The sequence below is a fragment of the Anomaloglossus baeobatrachus genome, chromosome 7 (genome assembly GCF_048569485.1).
Source record: "Anomaloglossus baeobatrachus isolate aAnoBae1 chromosome 7, aAnoBae1.hap1, whole genome shotgun sequence".
NCBI classification, from domain to species: domain Eukaryota; kingdom Metazoa; phylum Chordata; class Amphibia; order Anura; family Aromobatidae; genus Anomaloglossus; species Anomaloglossus baeobatrachus.
The window spans coordinates 142055618-142077731 of NC_134359.1; the positions used below are offsets into that span (position 1 = coordinate 142055618).

Below are 22114 nucleotides of genomic sequence, written 5' to 3' on the forward strand. Positions count from 1 at the left end.
CAAAAAGATCAGAATCTGATCTTGCTCTTCCTGCTGGTGAGTCATCACCTGGTACAATGCTGGAAGTTTATGGGAGCCGGGGTCAGCAGGGTTCAAGGCAAAAACAAACTGTCACACTGGTGGGTTTAGACACACTGTGTCATGGGACCGGGCTCAACCTGGAGGGGCATGATTAAGTGACTACCTCATCTTCACTAGAGCCTCTAATGGTGATATTAGACTTGTGCTGGAAGGTAGCCACCAGAACTCACTCCAGGGAAACTCTCGATACTGTAGCAGCTGACATCAGGTGTCAGAGAAGCAGAGACAGACTCAGGTACAGGCCGGATGGTTGGGCAGACTGAACATCTGGATCATGCTGGACGGCCTGTGCAGTCTGGATGGCTGGTACAGGATGGAGAACTGGAACAGACTGGACGGCTGATACAGGCTGGTACTGGATGGTACAGGTACCGTCAGAACAGGTACACCGGACAGGTACTGGAACACATGTACAGGTTAGCAGGCACAGAATACAGGCACAGGTTACGGGCACAGGTTATGGGCACAGGATACAGGACATGTCAACTAGAAAACATGTTTCGATCCAAGTAGGAAGTGTAATGGAAGTCAATGAGGATTATTTTTTACAACAGATACCACTAGAGGGCTTGAGAGGCCAGAAAAATGCATGGGGAAGACACCTCAATGTATCTCTGACTCCCAGGTCATTGCTGGGAAGTAAAAAATTAAATAATTAAGATCTGTCTGCTTTACCTTGGATGGTTATCAAAAATAAAGAAGACCCCATGCCTTTTTTATTATTTATAAATAACTAATAGTTATAAAATAACGGTGTGGGGTTCCCCCCATTTTGATAAGCAGCCAAGGTAAAGCAGACATTTGCGGACTAGTATTATCAGGTTGTGAAGGCCCATTGTTTTGTGGTACTTTCCAACTTAAAAATAGCAACCAGCAGATTCACTAGAATTGGCGCATCATATTAGATGCACCAATTTTGGTGCTTCACCTCGACTCCTCTTGATTTCCATGGTCCACTGGCAATTGGGGTAATATTTTGGGGGGTTGATTTCAGCTGTATAATATAAACTGATATCAAGCCCAGAGATTGGTAATGGAGAGGCATCTATCAGACACCCCCCATTACTAACCCGGTAAGTGTAAGGTTTAAAAAACACAAACACATGGGAAGAGTCGGGACAGGACAGCACCAGAATTGGTGCATTTCATGTGATGTGCCAATTCTGGGGTGGCTGCGAGCTGCTATTTTTAGGTTTTGTAGGGCAAATAACCATGGGCCTTCCCAGTTTGATAATACCACCCTTAACTGTCTGCTTTACCTTGGCTGATTATCAAAAATAGGTGAGACCACATGCTGTTTTTTTTAATTATGCATTTATTAAATTAACGAGTATCTGTGCAATAGAATAAATTTTATTTAATGACAACCAGGCAAGACAGCAATACATGCAAGTTTAAAAACAACTACCATAAGATCAGAAGGGCATGGAGTATGAGTACGGAGTGTAAGTCAAAATAGCCAATAGCCGTGGGAGAGGCGAAAGGTTCACACAATGTCCTGAAGAAGTTCAAGTGAGTATAATGAACAATAACACCCTCAGTAGCCGTGGGAGGGGTAAATAAGGGTATACAAACAAGGGCCAGTAAATGTGTAGTTCACACAATGAAGCACAATGAGCGATATATAGGTGACCGCTATATAGTGTTGTAAGAATATATATTCAATTCCAGAAATAGCCGTGTGAGAGGTAAACAATAATCACAAACGACTACGGTATATATTGGCCACAAAAAGGGTGTAAAGTATCAACAACAAGGTGCCCCAAAGTGTGATCACCGAGACTGACCCAAGCATGCTGCGACTGTTTTCTCAGTCCGATTAGGGCTGAGAAAATCGCTCATGGGAGCTGCCCCATAGAGTAATACTGGTCCGAGTGGAATGCGATGTTTTATCGCATTCCACTTGCTCCGATTTTCATGCCGTGTGTCTTACGCTTTAACTACAGTATAGCATTTAAAATGTTAACAGCCAAGTTCAAAATAATACGGGGCCTCTGATGTCACTATGGCATGTATGTATATTTGGGTGATTGCAAATTACCTTCTGGAACTCTATATGTCGAATCTTGCCAAGGGCTTAAAACAGCAATTTGTTTAAGACTTTTTGAGTTCTGATGACTGAAGATCTGTAATCTCAAGAAAAGCCTCACATGGTAGAAATGAAAGAGTAAATGAATGCAATGTATATTTACATATCTGCATGGCGCTTCAGAAGTTGGCATATGAATATACAGTATCAATGTGAAACATTTGTTAGGCCGCTTTCACACGTCCATGAAAATCACGCACGTTTTTCACGTACGTGTCAAAGGTGTGTTTTCCCCTCCGTGAACCGTGTTTATGGCACACGTGTGTTCTCCGTTTGTTATCCGTGATAACACAGAGAACGGAAACTTTCTACTCACCTGTCCCTGGCTTCGCTGTCCTTGGTGCTGATCTTCGGTCTCCGGTCCAGCCGACTCCCCGCTGCTGCTGCTTCTGGCCGCAGTGAAGTGAATATGCAATGAGCATAATGAGTGGCGGTCGGAAGCAAGTGACAGCAACGGCAGAGACAGGAAGGCTGGAGAAGGTGAGTAAAGTTTTTTTTTTTTCTCGCTGACACATGTGCTTTTTCCGGTGCGTGTCACACGGAACACATCCGTGTGACCTGTTTGCGTTCCGTGTGACACCCGTGATGCCGGAGAAAAACGGACATGTCTACGTGTGGAGCACACGGACATACGTATGCTCCACATATACACACGGTCCATGGCAGAATACGCACATGAGCGCAGACCCATTGATTTTAATGAGTCTACGTGTGCCCGTGTCTCCGATACGTGAGGAAACGGACCAAACACGTACCGGAGACAAGGACGTATGAAAGAGGCCTTAGGCTGTACAACCAGTAAAACAATTCTTAAATGAAAGTTATTGGCAGAATGTAGACTTTAGGGCAGGTTTTACACCCTGTTGTATAGCTTTGGTTTTTGGGATGTTTTCTACTCTACTTCCTTTACAGTTTTTTAAGGCTTCAAAGCTATAGGCAAATGTTATTTGAAAATTTTGATAAAATGTGATCATGTCTGCAGACAAAGTGTTTCTGTTTTCTGAAGATTTAGCAATTTTGGGGTTAAAGGCATATTTATTAAAAAATGCTCTTGCAATGGTGTTATTTCAGGCATTATTCTCAGCAGAGCATAAAGGAAATTTTTAATATTTTTTTTGCCAGACCACCAAAATGTATTGTAGACACAGTCCCTGATTCCTGCGATTTATCACTTAAAGTGAACCTGTCAGGTGCAATATACACTAAGCACCACGAGCAGTTCTGGGTGTGACTCACCCCAGGGCTATGGGAGTACTCGATCCCGGGCTGTATATTTCCGGGAACAGTTCACTGGGTGGCCGTTGCCCGGTTCCATGACCCTGGGGGTCGTTTGAAAAGGGTTATGTACAGGGGATTAATAATAAAGGTTTTGTCGTGATGCCACTTGTGGGTTGCGGCTAGGTAGATGGAGCTGCCACTGCACAGTCTTTCGTCGCTGGGGCTGATGTTAATGGTAGCCTGGATGTTGGGCCCTCCGCAAGTAGGGCCGAGCCCCAGAGGGTAGGTGATGGAGTTAGGCGCGGAAAGAAGGTAGGCCACACAAGGGATTGCAGTGTAACTGTTTTTTTTACTCACAGCGTTGTTATGGCTTGTGACCCAAAGAAGGCTTGTCCTCTCCAGTGGTCCCCTTAGTCCCAGTGCCAGTGTGGTGATCTGGTGGCTTCTTTCCCCTGCACCTGTCTCTAGTTGGTGGGTCCCCATGGCTTGGAGCATCTGGGGGTCCCCTCCTGGTAGTCTTTCAGTCTTTAGTCCGTACGGTGGGCAGTTTGAACCCTTTTGGGTCTGTGCTCTGTTCCGGTCCCTGGTTCTCCCATCACTGCTGATGCCCCCGGACTTTACGGTCAGTGAGGTCCTGGATGGTCCCTTCACTGTGCAGATTTTATCAGGTCTGCTTGGAGCTTTTGTCTGACCTAGGGCTCTGTACTCCGTCGGTGCTATGGTTCCGAAAGTACTCCACCGTACTCCTTCAGCAATCACACACCTGCGCCTGACAGGTCACTGTAACACACTCCCGTCAGTATGGTTACGTCCGTCTCCTTTCACTTCCACTTACTGACTGTCTGACCCCTCCTAGTGGACTGGATCAGCTCCACCCCTAGGTGGCTATTCATTGGGTCCAACTCTAGTCTGTCACCTGTCCTTGGGGAAGGGAAAAACAGGGATTTTATATATATATATAAATATATATATATATATATGTTTTGGTGTTACCGGCACTGGTCTTCTGGGTCCCTGGGGGTAGACCCTGCATCTTTGACATGATACAGTTCCTAGTAGCTCCTGATGGCGCCAGGGGCACTACAGGTGCATATTGCTAATCCTTGCCTAACTGCCCCTGTATGTAGTAGCAAACATAAAGAGATATTTATAAAAGTATTTCTAAAGATCCTTTATGATATGCTAATAAGCGCAGGGACTAGTCCCAAGGGTGTCAGTTCTTGCGCACATGCCATCCTCTTAGCATGTTAGTACACCCACAGGGCCGTGCCAACATGCTATTCAATGCCCATGGCCTAGCATAATTGTTGGCACTGATGCGTCTACCTATGTCCATTGCTCCACCTCAGATGCTGAGCTTAGGGTCAGTGCACATGAATCATAAGTCACTGCACTTCCAGTCATGCACACTAGACCTCTCTGAAGCAGGGACGCATACACCTGGCTTCATAGTGTGCCTGACCGGAAGTGCGAGGCATTCTGATCTGACCCTAAACCCGGTATTCTGATGCGGTGTGTACCGCCCTGGGGCTCGGCCAGCTGCCGAGCCGCTCGGATCCGTGCTCGTCGGTGGGTGGCTCGAGCTCCTCACGGACAAGAGGGTCACGATGCTCTGAAAGGGGGGTGAGTGGCGCTACACACAGGGACCTTGGTGGGGAGGTCCATGGCCGTGGTCGCGCCATTTGGTAGGGGAGTTTAAGTTCATGACGCCACCCACGGGTTGTCGTGAATGGATGGACACCACCGCTGCCGTTGACTAGGCCTCCCGAGGACGGTGTTGTGCAGCTTGGTGTTGACCCCTCCATGGGTAGGGGAATGGTGGTCCCGGGGGCCCGAGGGAGGTGTTGAGGCGAGGGGATGGATGCGTGCTGAGGTCTCGGTGTGGTGCGGCGCGGTGCGCGGCCCAAAGGCACTGTTATACTCACTATGACAAGCACGCTGGAGTCTCTGGTAAACCAAACAAGATAGTGAACGGTGCCTGCAGCCAGCTGCAGTTTTCCCCTTAGCAGGTTGGTGGTTTCCGCCTTTCTCCTGCACCTCATTATGTAGAAATCACGACTCTTATGCCTAAGCAATGGGAGTCCGCTCCCCGGCTTGGTATGTGCCAGGAAAACCCTTTTTGCCCGCAGACGCTGGCCCCTTGGGTCTCTATGCCTGGGCGCTGGCGTTACCCTAATGGTTGGGCTGTTGTCTTCAGTCAGGCCTTAGGTGGGAAAGGTCTTAAGATCCAGTCCTCAGTTGATTTGACTCAGCCCTGTTGGTTCTGGGCCTCGTACTGGGTCTGAGTACCCCTCCTGGTGCTCCGGTTTTCAATCGATTCCCCGGTTCGGTACCGGCGGGCCACCGCCCGTCCCCGGTCCCTATGGTTCCACCGGCTGTAATCCCACCTCCTGCAGTTGGCCACCACCATCTGCCTCCTTGCCAGAGGTGACTGGGCTCCAACCCAGACACCTGGTGTAGACTATGGCAGGCCTGGACACAGGTCTGCCCTTGAACTTGACTCCAGTTCACTCCACTGTCAAAGCTCAACTCTCACTGCTGTCTTTCCCACCTCCGGGACTGTGAACTCCTCAGTGGGCAGAGCCAACCGCCTGGCTCCGTTCCCCTAGTGTGGACATCAAACCCGGAGGGAGGTGACAAGGGTTTTGGAGTTTGGCTGCGGTCACCTTACTAAGGTGAGTTGTTGTGTGTGTATGGCACTACCTGTGACAACCTGGCTACTCCAGGGCGTCACAGGTGCAACAGACAGAGGTATGTACATCCCTGCTGCTGATGATGCTGGGCAATGAGCATTGAATAGCATGTTAACATGCCCCTGTAGGTGTGCTAACATGCTAAGAGGGTGGCATGAGCGCAGGAACTAAGGCTCTTGTGACTTGTCCCTGCGCTCATTAGCATATCATAAAGGAGATTTACAAATACTTTTTCTAAAGATCTCTTTTGCTACTAGATACAGGCAGGGATTAGCAATATACACCCAGAACTGCTTGTGATTCTGGGTGCATATTGCACCTAACAGGTTCTCTTTAAGGGGCTGCATGCTGCAGTTTTGATATAATCACAGTTTTATCAGCTGCAAATCTATGAATCTATGTGTTCTGTGAATGCTTATCTCTGTACAACCCCGACCACACCACTGATTGAAAGCTCTATGTGTACACTGCATAGGCAGAAAGCTGCCAATCAGTGGTCAGTGCAGGTTATATAGAAATAATGAATATAGATTACTACTTGGCAACAGGTATATTAGTCCTCTTGTGATGATTTCCCACTGATGAAAAGGGGATTTTATCAAAACTAAAGCAAGCAGTCCAGTAAAGGCCGCTTTACACGCTGCGATATCGTGACCGATATCGCTAGCGTGCGTACCCGCCCCCATCGGTTGTGCAACATGGGCAAATTGCTGCCCGTGGCACACAACATTTTGCTGACCCATCACACTACTTACCTGCCTAGCGACGTCACTGTGACCGGCGATCCGCCTCCTTTTCTAAGGGGGCAGTTCGTTCAGCGTCACAGCGACGTCACAGCTGCGTCATTGAACCGCCGCCCAATAGAAGCGGAGGGGCGGAGATGAGCGGGATGAACATCCCGCCCACCTCCTCCTTCCGCATTGCGGGCGGGAGGCAGGTAAGGAGAGCTTCCTCGTTCCAGCGGCGTCACACGGAGCGATGTGTGCTGCCGCAGGAACAAGGAACAACTTCGTTGCTGCTGCAGCAATGATAATTAAGAATGGACTCCCATGTCACCGATGAGCGATTTTGCACGTTTTTGCAATGATGCAAAATCGCTCATAGGTGTCACACACAACGAGATCGCTACAGCGACCAGATGTGCGTCAAAAAATCCGTGACCCCAACGAGATCGCTGTAGCAATCTCGTAGCGTGTAAAGCCCGCTTAAGTTGCACATTGCTGGAATCATGGTATCTGTAAACTAAGCAGCTCTTGAATTAGGTGGCAAAAACCTAATGGCAGTTTTTTTTTTTTTTTTTTGCTTTGTTTGTTTTTTTAAAGCACTACCCCAGCATTGTTTTTTTATTTCGCCTCTGGAGTGGTAGAATTACTGTAAGTCCCATGCCCACTGTCTAATAGTCTTTTTTTCTCCGGGGATTTGTGACCTGCCGACAGCTTCAGTGTTTCATGGCGTACGCCTGAGGTCACAAATCAATGCATCTCTATAAGCCTCTTTCTGGCCTCGTTCTTGCTCTCATAGACTTATATTAGGAGCTTCGGACATAACTTCTGATTTATGGCCAGTCAGAAGTGACAGACACAAAATGGAGATGCAGGACCGGAGAGGTGCCGAAAAAGGATAAAAACGCAATGTGTATAATGCCTAAAACACACTTCCGCATAAAAACGTACGTGTCACACGTTCCGTTTTTCGGGTCCGTGTTCCGTTTTTTAGGGGGGTTTCTCCCGTACGTATGACATCCATGTGATCGCGTATGCTCTCCGTGTGTACGTGTGGAATGTCCGTATTGGCATAAAATACGTACGTATGCAATCCGTGTGCCGTCCGTTTGTAGAGGTCCGCATTCTTACCCAAATAACGTTGTTAATCCTTCATCATGAGATCCTGATGTTGTTAATTGGTCAATTTCCGTCCCTCATCGGTGCATAAGGTTTAAAAACATTTCAAATCATTGTTTTTAGGCTCTTCCACTCATTAGACTGACTCCAAAATGTCTCTCTCCAATGAAGCAACCATGTATTTGCTATGTTTGATATCTAGGAGATTTGGGGTTAGGAGACATATGCTTGAATATGAACCACCTGTTGAAGAAAGGATGTGGATCCACCCCCTTGTCAAGCTAAGGAAGACGCATGGCCATTTTAATATTCTTTATGGAGAAATGCGCAAATTTCCACCTAAATTTCAAGCCTACTGCCATATCACCATCACGTCCTTTGACAACATCCTTGGCCTAGTGTATCACCAATTGAAGCATCAAGACACCTGTATGCGGCTCAGCATCTCCCCTGAGGAACGCTTCTTGGTTACTTTACGGTAAGTGTTAAAATGTCTACTCAGACTAGTCAATTTGTTGGTTTCAAATGTGTTTCTATTTTAACCCATGCTGTAAATACCCATACGTAAACACATATCTCTATGTATGCTTGAATAAACGTTTAATATCCCATAATAGCACTTTTTAGTCACATAACATGGTCAGAGTGCTTAAACATCCCATTCTACCATGTAATTGAAAAATGAAACGAGATTCAAAATTCAAACAATCTTGTTTATTAAACAGAAATATAATTAAATTTCCAACATGGAAATAAACGTCTTTTCTTTCTGATTTACCAAAAAAAGCATACAAAATTTGTAACACATTGTATGTATCCAGCCATTGTATTAAACATTAGGTACAAAAACATATACCCCTATAATAAATATACATAGTAATGTCATGTCCTTCTTATTTTTAGTTACCTTGCAACTGGCCAATCCATCAGCAGTCTATATTTTGAATTTTTATTGGGAAGATCTACAATTGGCATGACAATACTGCATACCTGCACTGTGCTATAGGAAACCCTTAAGCATCATGTCATGCAGCAGCCTACATCACAGGATTGGATGCGCATTTCTGAAGAATATTTTGAGAAGACATCATTTCCGATCTGTATTGGTGCCATAGACGGAAAGCACATTAGAGTGAAGAAACCACCTAACTCTGGTTCTAGATATTTTAATTTCCATAAGTTTTTTTCTGTAGTTATTTTGGCTTTGGTAGACACTAACTACTGTTTTCTATTTGCTGATATTGGTGTCTATGGCAGTGTCTCTGATGCTAGAATTTTCAGGAGCTCACATTTAGCAAGACGATTAATGTCTGACAACCTAAATTTGCCTGCACCCAGACCTTTACCTGGTACTAATGGCCCTAATGCACCATTTGTCATGGTTACAGATCAGGGGTTTGCCTTGTCGAGGCATTTGAAGCGTCCTTATGCAAGACGAGGACTGGACAGATCAAAAGCCCACTTTAATAGCACATTGGCCAGAGCACGTTGCTATATGGAATGAGCCTTTGGCATTTTAGCATCAAGATGGCGCATTTATCAAACCACCATCCAGCTCCAGCCATCCACCATCAAGGCTGTCATGAAAGCTACAGTAATATTACATAATTACTGTAGATTACATGAAAGCAATGACGAAGACATTGACGATGTACCACCTCTAAATGCCCCATTAGTAGGTAATGGTAGTGGAAGGACCAATTTGGTCACTTCTGGTCTACAAGTGAGGAATGCCTAATACTGTCTAATTAGGACATTGTCCTTTAGTTATATCACTCTTTTACATAATCAGAAACACATGTTTCACAAAAGAGAAAATTCCCATACATAGGTATATATTGTTCTGTTTTTTTTTTATTACTTGTATTTTTGTTGTTAACACAATAATTTTGAGTTATTGTATTCCCAATTATTACCAAATTATGGGTTTTTGTGTTTGACAAATTAGTAATGATATAGAATTAAATTTGTGCTTCAAATATTGTCACAAAACAAAGATTACTGTTTTTTTTTTATTAACCTATGTATGCCTGTTATCTTTTGCAAGACACCCTGTATTCTTTTTAGTTTTATACAAAATTTGTTCTGAGACATTATCCCAGAAAAACCACCATACTGTATTATGCAATAATGTAACGTAAACATAATTTGTTTGACGCTATTGGAATACAAGTATGGGACCAGACCATATGCAGATACTGCATATTGGCAGGATTTTTCATTATAGATAAATGTGTTTGAATGTGAATGTAGTAGGGTATGTGCGTGCATATTTTCCCAGAACACAGTTGTTATAAATGGATGGTCATAACCTCATGTCCACAGCAAGGCAACATTATAACATGCAGGTACTGTTTTGAAAGTGATAGAGTAACGTTCTTTAGCATTTTGACCCATTATGAACAAAAAAAACCTACACATATGGGCTATGTAATATGTAACATGTTGGAATGTTTTGAGAACAGCCCTAACCAATAACACATTCCAAAATGTTATTCCTACAATAACTATATCAAATTATGTGTCAACTAAATCATCTAGGCTAGTGATGCTTTCCTGAGTAGTCTCCATGGCATTGTCACCTACTGAATATGTTGGCTGCACAACACTAGATGTTGTAGTAAGTGCCTGAACAGTGTTTACACTAGTGACATTTGTTGTGCTTGGAACAAACATTGCTGTAGTTGTTTGACCAGATGGAAAACCAAGTGTAGGTGCAACATATTGATGTGACGGTAGAGGCTGAGTATGTGGGTATGTGAAGTTCGTAGGGTAAGGCTGACTTTGAAAGTATTGTTGCTTTGGATTAGGTTGCATATGGTAGGATGCTGGTTGATGTACCATTTGTGGTAGTCTATGAACATTACTTACATTACTTGGATAGTTAATAGAGGGTTGCATAGGTGTCTGTTGGGGGCCTTGTTGGTAAAAAGATGGTTATTGTGATGGCATTTGTGTAAATAATGGACCTGTTTGGTGTGGGATAGTTGTTTGTCTATTTTGTGAATCACTACCCAAAGAATAAGAGGGCCACTGTATATGTGTTTGTTGAACTACAGTATTTAGTTGAGAATTAGATGTCTGTTCATCAGTTTGGGTTTCAACAGTTAGTTGTGTCGTGTGTGTGTGTGTGTGGGCCACGTGGATTTGCTCTCCATTTCTCTATCACTTCGAAAACATATATGGGCTCAGGCTGACGTTGGGTAGCAGAAATCAGTGTGATTAAGGATGCCCTCAATCTGTCCTGCCTATCAGGTGCATCCAATGCAAGAGAGGGAGAGAGGGAGCGACAAAATCTCTCTCCATCACTCTCTGGTATCAGTGAATTCATCATGTGTATTATTCTGGTATCAATTATATCTGGCAGGGAATGTAAATCCTCATAACGCCTATGTCAGCGTCCACGGATAGATTGAGCTATTGTGCGCAGGGTATTTGTTGCTGGTCTTGGCAGTGTGCCTACATGTTGTTGTGGACTACTCTCTGCAAGAACTGGTGATGGGCCACTTTGTTGCCCTGTAGACTGGCCTGTGATTGGAATAGTGGATTGACTTGTTCCCAAACCCAAATCAGATGACACTTCGTCTGCTTCTGGCTGGATGGAGTTCTGGGTTGTGGGTTGTTGATAGGAGGTTGGCTCCATCTTGGATGCTGATGTTGCTGTTGCTGTTACGACTGTGGACTGGGCCTTCTCACTGTCTTCTACATTATCCTCGGTACTATGTGATGAAATGACAATATTAATGTGGGTATAAATAAAAACAATAAATCCATGTGGTCACAAACTTTAAACTTACTTTGTAACCTCCATAATTGGCATAAGGTAGCTGAGTCTGTTATAATGGACATTTTTTTTTTCTTGGAAGCTGCAACTGTGGTAGCCACTGGGTTAAATTTGCGACAAAATTGGTCACGTGCAGACCGCCAACGCCATTTAACCATATCCACTGTAACAAAACAACAACAGAATATTTGTAATAAACATAAAATTAACAAATCTATGCCACTAAGTTCTTGTAATGTTCATAAAAAAATATATGTCGTTTACAAATCCAGATGAAAACTAAACCATCACCCATGTCTAGCATATAGTGTCAATCCTGGCAGCCTGCCAGAAGCTGGTAACCAAGATAAACATCGGGTATCCAACCAAAGCGCTTTGGTTAGTAACCCGATGTTTATCCTAGTTACGTGCAGGAAGCCCACACTTCCCCGCTCAGCTCACTCCGCCCCCTCCTGCCCGCGGCATGTACACACACACACACACACACACACTCACACACACACACATACACACACACACATACACATACACACACACACACACACACTCACACACACATACACACACATACACATACACACACACACACACGGTCCCGCTCGGCTTACCTGCGGTGATGAAGTCCCGCCATCCCGACCTCAGCGCTGTCACTGTCCTCCATGGCCGCCGCTTGTCACATCACCTCTCGCTTCCGACCCGAGACTGACTAGCGGTGACGTCACGGGCCTCTCGCGATACTTGGTGTGAAAGCGCCGGTCATTGAGCTCAGTGACAGGGGCTGTCAGTGTGCTGGAGATCAGCGCAGGTAATGTACCTCGCTGACAGCAGCACTTGTCATCCCCTGCAGTGACCTGGGCTGACCCATTGATGTTAGCTCAGGTCACTGCATTGCTCTCCCAGCCAATGGGGAACATCCTGCTCTTCATTGACTGGGACAGTGTGGATCGTCATGGCAACCCCTTGGATTACACCAGACCTGGATTTGTTTTTCATTCTAATAAATTGGTTAAAGAGGGAATGTTTTGGGGATTATTTTTTCAAATAAAAATGTGGTTGTCGTCTATTTTTTTTTATTACTGACTGGGTTGGTGATGTCGGGTATCTGATAGACGCCTGACCTCACCAACCCCAGGGCTTGATGCCAGGTGACATTACACATCTGGTATTAACCCCATATATTACCCCGTTTGCCACCGCACCAGGGCGTGGAATGAGCTGGGGCGAAGCACCAGGATTGGCGCATCTAATGGATGCGCCACTTCTGGGGCGGCTGCGGCCTGCTATTTTTAGGCTGGGGATAACCATGGACCTCCCTAGTCTGAGAATATCAGGCCCCAGCTGTCTGCTTTACCTTGGCTGGTGATCCAATTTTGGGGGGACCCCTACGTGTTTTTTTTTTAAATTATTTATTTAATTTAAAATAGCGTGGGGTGCCCTCAGTTTTGGATTACCAGCCAAGGTGAGGTTGCCAGCTGTGGTCTGCAGGCTGCAGCCGTCTGCTTTACCCTAGCTGGCTACAAAACTAGGGGGAATCCTACGTCATTTTTTTTTCATTTTTTTGGCTAAATACAAAGCTAAGCACCCCTTAGTGCCACATGAAAGGCACCAAAGCACATAGTGCCTTAGTAGCACTTAGTGCCACATGAAAGGCACCACTTATTCTCCACTTTTTCTCCACTTTTTCTCCATTTTTTTCTCCATTTTTTCTCCACTTATTCTCCACTTTTTCTCCACTTTTTCTCCACTTTTTCTCCATTTTTTTCTCCATTTTTTCTCCACTTATTCTCCACTTTTTCTCCACTTATTCTCCACTTTTTCTCCATTTTTTCTCCACTTATTCTCCACTTTTTCTCCACTTTTTCTTCACTTTTTCTCCACTTTTTATCCATTTTTTCTCCACTTTTTCTCCACTTTTTCTCCACTTTTTATCCATTTTTTCTCCACTTTTTCTCCACTTTTTCTCCATTTTTTCTCCATTTTTTTCTCCATTTTTTCTCCACTTATTCTCCACTTTTTCTCCACTTTTTCTCCATTTTTTCTCCACATTTTCTACATTTTTTCTCCACTTTTTCTACATTTTTTTCTCCATTTTTTCTCCACTTTTTCTTCACTTTTTCTCCACTTCTTATCCATTTTTTCTCCACTTTTTCTCCACTTTTTCTCCACTTTTTCTCCACTTTTTCTCCACTTTTTCTCCATTTTTTTCTCCATTTTTTCTCCACTTATTCTCCACTTTTTCTCCACTTATTCTCCACTTTTTCTCCATTTTTTCTCCACTTATTCTCCATTTTTTCGCCACTTTTTCTCCACTTTTTCTTCACTTTTTCTCCACTATTTATCCATTTTTTCTCCACTTTTTCTCCACTTTTTCTCCATTTTTTTCTCCACTTTTTCTCCACTTTTTCTCCACTTTTTCTTCACTTTTTCTCCACTTTTTATCCATTTTTTCTCCACTTTTTCTCCACTTTTTCTCCATTTTTTTCTCCACTTTTTCTCCATTTTTTCTCCACTTTTTCTTCACTTTTTCTCCACTTCTTATCCATTTTTTCTCCACTTTTTCTCCACTTTTTCTTCACTTTTTCTCCACTTTTTCTCCATTTTTTTCTCCATTTTTTCTCCACTTATTCTCCACTTTTTCTCCACTTTTTCTCCACTTTTTCTCCATTTTTTCTCCACTTTTTCTATATTTTTTCTCCACTTTTTCTACATTTTTTTCTACATTTTTTCTCCGCTTTTTCTTCACTTTTTCTCCACTTCTTATCCATTTTTTCTCCACTTTTTCTCCACTTTTTCTCCATTTTTTTCTCCATTTTTTCTCCACTTATTCTCCACTTTTTCTCCACTTATTCTCCACTTTTTCTCCATTTTTTCTCCACTTATTCACTTTTTCTCCACTTTTTCTTCACTTTTTCTCCACTTTTTATCCATTTTTTCTCCACTTTTTCTCCACTTTTTCTCCACTTTTTCTCCATTTTTTTTTCCACTTTTTCTCCACTTTTTCTCCACTTTTTCTTCACTTTTTCTCCACTTTTTCTCCATTTTTTCTCCACTTTTTTCCACTTTTTCTCCACTTTTTCTCCATTTTTTTTCTCCACTTTTTCTCCATTTTTTCTCCACTTTTTCTCCATTTTTTTCTCCACTTTTTCTCCACTTTTTCTCCATTTTTTTCTCCACTTTTTCTCCACTTATTCTCCACTTTTTCTCCATTTTTTCTCCACTTATTCTCCCCTTTTTCTCCACTTTTTCTTCACTTTTTCTCCACTTTTTATCCATTTTTTCTCCACTTTTTCTCCACTTTTTCTCCACTTTTTCTCCATTTTTTTCTCCATTTTTTCTCCACTTATTCTCCACTTTTTCTCCACTTTTTCTCCACTTTTTCTCCATTTTTTCTCCACTTTTTCTACATTTTTTCTCCACTTTTTCTACATTTTTTTCTACATTTTTTCTCCACGTTTTCTTCACTTTTTCTCCACTTTTTATCCATTTTTTCTCCACTTTTTCTCCACTTTTTCTCCACTTTTTCTCCATTTTTTTCTCCATTTTTTTCTCCACTTATTCTCCACTTTTTCTCCACTTTTTCTCCATTTTTTCTCCACTTTTTCTACATTTTTTCTCCACTTTTTCTACATTTTTTTCTCCATTTTTTCTCCACTTTTTCTTCACTTTTTCTCCACTTCTTATCCATTTTTTCTCCACTTTTTCTCCACTTTTTCTCCATTTTTTTCTCCATTTTTTCTCCACTTATTCTCCACTTTTTCTCCACTTATTCTCCACTTTTTCTCCATTTTTTCTCCACTTATTCTCCACTTTTTCTCCACTTTTTCTCCACTTTTTCTCCACTTTTTCTCCATTTTTTTTTCCACTTTTTCTCCACTTTTTCTCCACTTTTTCTTCACTTTTTCTCCACTTTTTCTCCATTTTTTCTCCACTTTTTCTCCTCTTTTTCTCCTTTTTTTCTCCATTTTTTCTCCACTTTTTCTCCACTTTTTCTCCACTTTTTCTCCATTTTTTTCTCCACTTCTTATCCATTTTTTCTCCACTTTTTCTCCACTTTTTCTTCACTTTTTCTCCACTTTTTATCCATTTTTTCTCCACTTTTTCTCCATTTTTTTCTCCACTTTTTCTCCGCTTATTCTCCACTTTTTCTCCATTTTTTCTCCACTTATTCTCCACTTTTTATCCACTTTTTCTCCATTTTTTCTCCTCTTATTCTCCACTTTTTCTCCACTTTTTCTTCACTTTTTCTCCACTTTTTCTCCATTTTTTCTCCACTTTTTCTTCATTTTTTCTCCACTTCTTATCCATTTTTTCTCCACTTTTTCTCCACTTTTTCTTCACTTTTTCTCCACTTTTTATCCATTTTTTCTCCACTTTTTCTCCACTTTTTCTCCACTTTTTCTCCATTTTTTTCTCCACTTTTTCTCCACCTATTCTCCACTTATTCTCCACTTTTTCTCCATTTTTTCTCCACTTATTCTCCACTTTTTCTCCACTTTTTCTTCACTTTTTCTCCACTTTTTCTCCATTTTTTCTCCACTTTTTCTCCACTTTTTCTCCACTTTTTCTCCATTTGTTTCTCCATTTTTTCTCCACTTATTCTCCACTTTTTCTCCACTTTTTCTCCACTTTTTCTCCATTTTTTCTCCACTTTTTCTCCACTTTTTCTCCACTTTTTCTCCACTTTTTCTCCATTTTTTTCTCCATTTTTCTCCACTTATTCTCCACTTTTTCTCCACTTTTTCTTCACTTTTTCTCCATTTTTTCTCCACTTTTTCTCCATTTTTTTCTCCACTTTTTCTCCACTTATTCTCCACTTTTTCTCCATTTTTTCTCCACTTATTCTCCACTTTTTCTCCACTTTTTCTTCACTTTTTCTCCACTTTTTATCCATTTTTTCTCCACTTTTTCTCCACTTTTTCTCCACTTTTTCTCCATTTTTTCTCCACTTATTCTCCACTTTTTCTCCACTTTTTATCCATTTTTTCTCCACTTATTGTCCACTTTTTCTCCACTTTTTCTCCACTTTTTCTCCATTTTTTCTCCACTTTTTCTCCACTTTTTCTCCATTTTTTCTCCACTTTTTCTCCACTTTTTCTCCACTTTTTCTCCACTTTTTCTCCATTTTTTCTCCACTTTTTCTCCACTTTTTCTTCACCTTTTCTCCACTTTTTCTCCACTTTTTCTCCATTTTTTTCTCTACTTTTTCTCCACTTTTTCTCCATTTTTTTCTCCATTTTTTCTCCACTTATTCTCCACTTTTCTCCACTTTTTCTCCACTTTTTCTCCATTTTTTCTCCACTTTTTCTCCACTTTTTCTCCATTTTTTTCTCCATTTTTTCTCCACTTATTCTCCACTTTTTCTACATTTTTTCTCCACTTTTTCTATACTTTTTCTATGGTCGGTCTACCCATTAGCTCTGCCATGCATACTGTAGCTCTACACCTACTGCACATGTTACTTTATGATTGACATCTCTTTCGTACCAGAACTGTCTAAGCCTACTCTGATCCCATATTTGTCATTACTATATTGTCCTTGTACTGTATTATGACATTTGTATCATGTGTTTCATTTCTTGCTGTGTTGCAATTTTTTTGCTGCATCCCAATTGTACCTCTACATTGTTCGAGTTTATGTTATTGTTCTCTCACTCTTATGTGATACTGATTATTGTCATTTTTCATGATTACATGCAGATAAGTCCAATCTGACGAAGGCTCAGGCCGAAACGTCATTTGTAACTTGTTTTGGACAAAAACATATATGCTTATGAAAAAAAATGTTTTTCTTAATACGGACCAATAAAGAGTGATTTTGCATTACTATCCGTTGTGACTTACTGACTTAGTCTGGGAGATTTAGAGTGCCGAGGTTACTCACTAATTTTATCTATTATTACCTCTGAGCACCTATATACCAGTGAGCAGAGCTTCCTCTACAGTAGTTCTCCTGATTAGGCATGCCCTTACCTCATGAGCAGGGCATTGCAGCTTTGGTAGCAACCATTACGACATGGACTCTGCTGCTGTGGACCCGAGAAGAGTGAGTGCAGATTCATTGCACCCACACTCCTCACATGAAGGGTCCGCACTCCTAGAAAATGGGGGATACGTTCCCTGAGTGTCTCCCCCCATATTCTAGACGGTCCAGAGTCGTCGTGGGACCCCTTTATTTTTTTTCTTACAATAAATTGGTGAAAGAGGAAATGTTTTGGGGACTGTTTTTTCAAATAAATTTCTTTTGTCGATTTTTTTTTTTTTGTTAGTACTGACAGTTTATGATGTTGGGTATCTAATAGACGCCATGACATCACAAACTGCTGGGCTTGATCTCAGGTTACTTTACAGCTAGTATCAACCCGATTTATTACCCCGTTTGCCACTGCACCAGGGCACGGGATGAGCTGGGGTGAAGCGCCAGGATTGGCGCATCTAGTGGATGCGCCACGTCTGGGGTGCATGCGGCCTGCTATTTTTAGGCTGTGAAGGCCCAATAACTATGGACCTTCCCACCCTGAGAATACCAGACCACAGCTGTCCGCTTTACCTTGGCTGGTGATCCAATTTGGGGGGGACCCTACTTTTATTGTGTAATTATTAATATTTATAAAATAATTATAAAAAAGAGCCTGAGGGGACCTCCACATTGGATCCCCAACCACGGTAAAGCTGCCAGCTGTGGTTTTCAGGCTACAGCCGTCTGCTTTACCCTAGCTGGCTATCAAAAATGGGGGGACCCAACGTCATTTTTTTTTTTAACTATTTTTTAAATAGAAAAAATTAATGGGCTTCCCTGTATTTTGATTGCCAACCAAGGTAACGGCAGGCAGATGGGGGTGGCAACCCATAGCTGTCTGCTTTATCTGCGCTGAGAATCAAAAATACCGCGGAGCGCTACGTCATTTTTTTAAAGATTTATTTTTACAGCACTGTGATGTCCAGCAATCAAAATACAGGGAAGCCCATTTTGTTTTTAGTTATTTAAATAAATAATTAAAAAAAATATATATGGGCTCCTGCTGCATTTTTTGTATTGCTAGCTAAGGGTAATCCAAGCAGCTACTGGCTGCTGCTAACCCCCACTGCTTGATGTTACCTTCACTGGCAATGGAAAACCCAGGGAAGCATTTTTTATTTTTTTTGCCAAAAAACTACAAAAAAAGGACGTGAGCTTCGCCATATTTTTGTATGCTAGCCAGGTATAGCAGGCAGGTGCTGGAAGAGTTGGATACAGCGCCAGAAGATGGCGCTTCTATGAAAATGCCATTTTCTGAGGCGGCTGCAGACTGCAATTCGCAGCAGTGGGGCCCAGAAAGCTCAGGCCAACCTGTGCTGCGGATTCCAATCCCCAGCTGCCTAGTTGTGAAATTCATGAAATAATAAAAAAAGGGCTTCCCTTTATTTTTGGTTCCCAGCCGGGTACAAATAGGCAACTGGGGGTTGGGGGAAGCCGTACCTGCCTGCTGTACCTGGCTAGCATACAAAAATATGGCGAAGCCCACATAATTTTTTCAGGGGGCTAAAAACTTCTACATACAGTCCTGGATGGAGTATGCTGAGCCTTGTAGTTCTGCAGCTGCTGTCTGTCTGGAGAAGAGCAGACAGCAGCTGCAGAACTACAAGGCTCAGTCAGCATACTCCATCCAGGACTGTATGCAGAATTTTTTTGCCCACGAAAAAAAATGACGTGGGCTTCGCCATAATTTTGTATGCTAGCCAGGTACAGCAGGCAGCCACGGGCTGCCTCCAACCCCCAGTTGCCTATTTGTACCCGGCTGGGAACCAAAAATATAGGGAAACCCGTTTTTTTTTAATTATTTCACTTATTTCATGAAATAATTAAAAAACAAATGACGTGGGCTTCACCCCATTTTTGTGTCCAGCCGGGTACAACTAGGCAGCTGGGGATTGGAATCCGCAGCACAGGCTAGCCCGAGGTTTCTGGGCGCCTCTGCTGCGGATTTCAGTCCGCAGCCGTCCCAGAAAATGGCGCTCTCATAGAAGCGCCATCATCTGGCGCTGTATCCAACTCTTCCAACAGCCCTGGAGCCGGGTGGCTTGTTGGGTAATCATGAGTTAATACTGGCTTTGTTTTACTAGCCAGTATTAAGCCAGAGATTCTTAATGTCAGGCACGTTTGACCCGGCCATTAAGAATCTCCAATAAAGGGTTAAAAAAAACACCACACAGAGAAAAAATACTTTAATAGAAATAAATACACAGACACATTAGAGACTCCATCTTTATTACCCCCTGTCAGCCCTCCACGATCCTGCTCTTCTGTCTTCTTTCTAGTGTAGTAGTAGTGACGATTGTAGTGAGGAAGGATGAGGTTCACCAGCTCATCACTTGGGGCTGGGGAACCTCATCCTCAGTACAATGCTCACTACAATCGTGCAGCCTTCACTCCGTGAGTGATCAGTGCTGGCTGTCAGCGGTAACAGCGGTAACGCTGACAGACGCGTTACCATAGCAATGGTGCTCTCGGAGTGACGTCACCGCTAACTGCGTTGCTATGGCAACGGTGATCTCCGTTAATGACCGGCTGTGTCAGCCGGTCCCTAACGGAACGGGGAGTCGACTGTGTGCTAGAGCATGTCGCCGGTACACGGCGATACACATATGTGCACCGTGTACCGGAGAGATGCACTCGCAGGTCCTACATGACGCGTCATAGTCATGTGACCAGTCTGTAGCCAATGAGATAATAGCCACGTGACTGGTCACATGGCTATTTTGACGTCACGATAGTTCCTGCACCTCTGCTGGCAGTGCCGGTCGCCGGGAGGATTCAGTGATCATCGGATGGAATAGCGGCAGGAGACAGAGTGCAGAAGGGATCGCGAGGACCGGTAAGTGTTATGGCAATGTTTATTAACTGTTTGTGTACATTTATCATGCATTTTTATGTGTTTGTTATTGCCTCCCATTATAGCCTATTGGTTCGAGTTCGGTTCGTCGAACGTTCGACGAACCGAACTCGAACGGGAGCTCCGTTCGGCGAAGCGACCTCGAGCCGAACCGGGACCAGTTCGCTCATCTCTAATGATGATACAGAGTTAACAGACTCGGCCTGGCCATTATGAAGAGGTTCAGACATTTTGGTGATGATGCAAGTACTGTCTCTTTAAGAATAATGATGACACTGTAGCTTTAAGGGATGCCCTGTTATGCACCAACACAGTCTCTGAGATGGAAGGCTCCCCCTCTTGAAAATAGCACTGCGGTGAATGAGGATTTGCACTTATTTGAGTAACTTGAAAAGCAGCAGAGTAGAAGAGCTGGTGCACGTGCTGTTAACCCCAGCATGAAACAGGAAACAGTCTTTGGCAGTATTCACTGGCAAGATAGAGGTTAATGAGCAATGCTGAGACTTGTAGTGCAGCAAGAGAAGATAGGCACAAAGGAATGATCCTGTTCGTGACGCCAAATTCGACCTTTGTAAGGGCCCAGATGTTCCCTGCTATCCACCCCCACACAGTATCCACAGCTGATGGACAGTCCACAGACACAGTCTTGGGGATAACAGTTGGCTGTAAAAATCAGGAAATGATGAAATTCTAGGCCTCGGGCCTAGGAGGAGTCTTGTGGTGAAGAGATTCTCCACATAATGTCTTCCCTCAGAGGAGACTCAGCCAGAACCAGCTCATTCCAGTTGTTTCTAGACAGAGGCTGGAGAATAGCTCCACCTATTGAGAAATGTGACCAAGAACTAGCCAATAGGATAACACCCAATGAACACTTCAGATTCTTACAGTTTTCACCAGTAGATGGTGCTAGAACACAACAAATGAAAAATGCTTTACTTATAACATATAGCATAATATTACATATAAGTAAATGTACTTAAAGAAACAGACACAATCTGGACCGGGCCACTACAGTATCCATCCACACGTGTGTACCATAGCTCTGGATGCCTCTCTACTTCCCCAATCAGCCTCTCTGTATCGAGCCTAGGCGCCATTATGAGCACCTGTGGTGTTGTCTTTGATCAGTGTTGCCCTGCAGTGAGAGGATAGGTGCCTAGCTGCCGTCTGGCTTGCAAATGAGACAGGATATGAGTGTTTGGCGCCAGAATTAATGGCCTTAAATTGACCTGATAGATTGGACACAAGTGTTGCTGATGTTTGGATTAAAAACGCACACGGACGATACGTGCTAAACACGGACATGCTACGTGTGCCGTCCATGCAGGCATGGACCCATAGACTTTAACGGGTCCGTGCCTGCGTGTTGACGGTCAAAAACGGACATGTCGTCCGTGCGGGAAAACGCACACACGTACTTACCACACGGACACACGTTCCGTGTGATTTTATGCGTGTGTGCCATCACCCATAGGGTAACATTGGTCTACATGTCTCCGTGTCTCCGGTACGTGCAAAAACGTACCAAACACGTACCG

The 22114-nt window shown here is 43.2% G+C and overlaps 1 protein-coding gene across 1 annotated transcript in view; it reads left to right on the forward strand.

Moving 5' to 3' along the window:
- Window positions 1-22114, forward strand: part of LOC142246645 (protein unc-93 homolog A-like) — a 294000-nt gene that overhangs the window by 170080 nt on the left and 101806 nt on the right. The window lies entirely within an intron of this gene.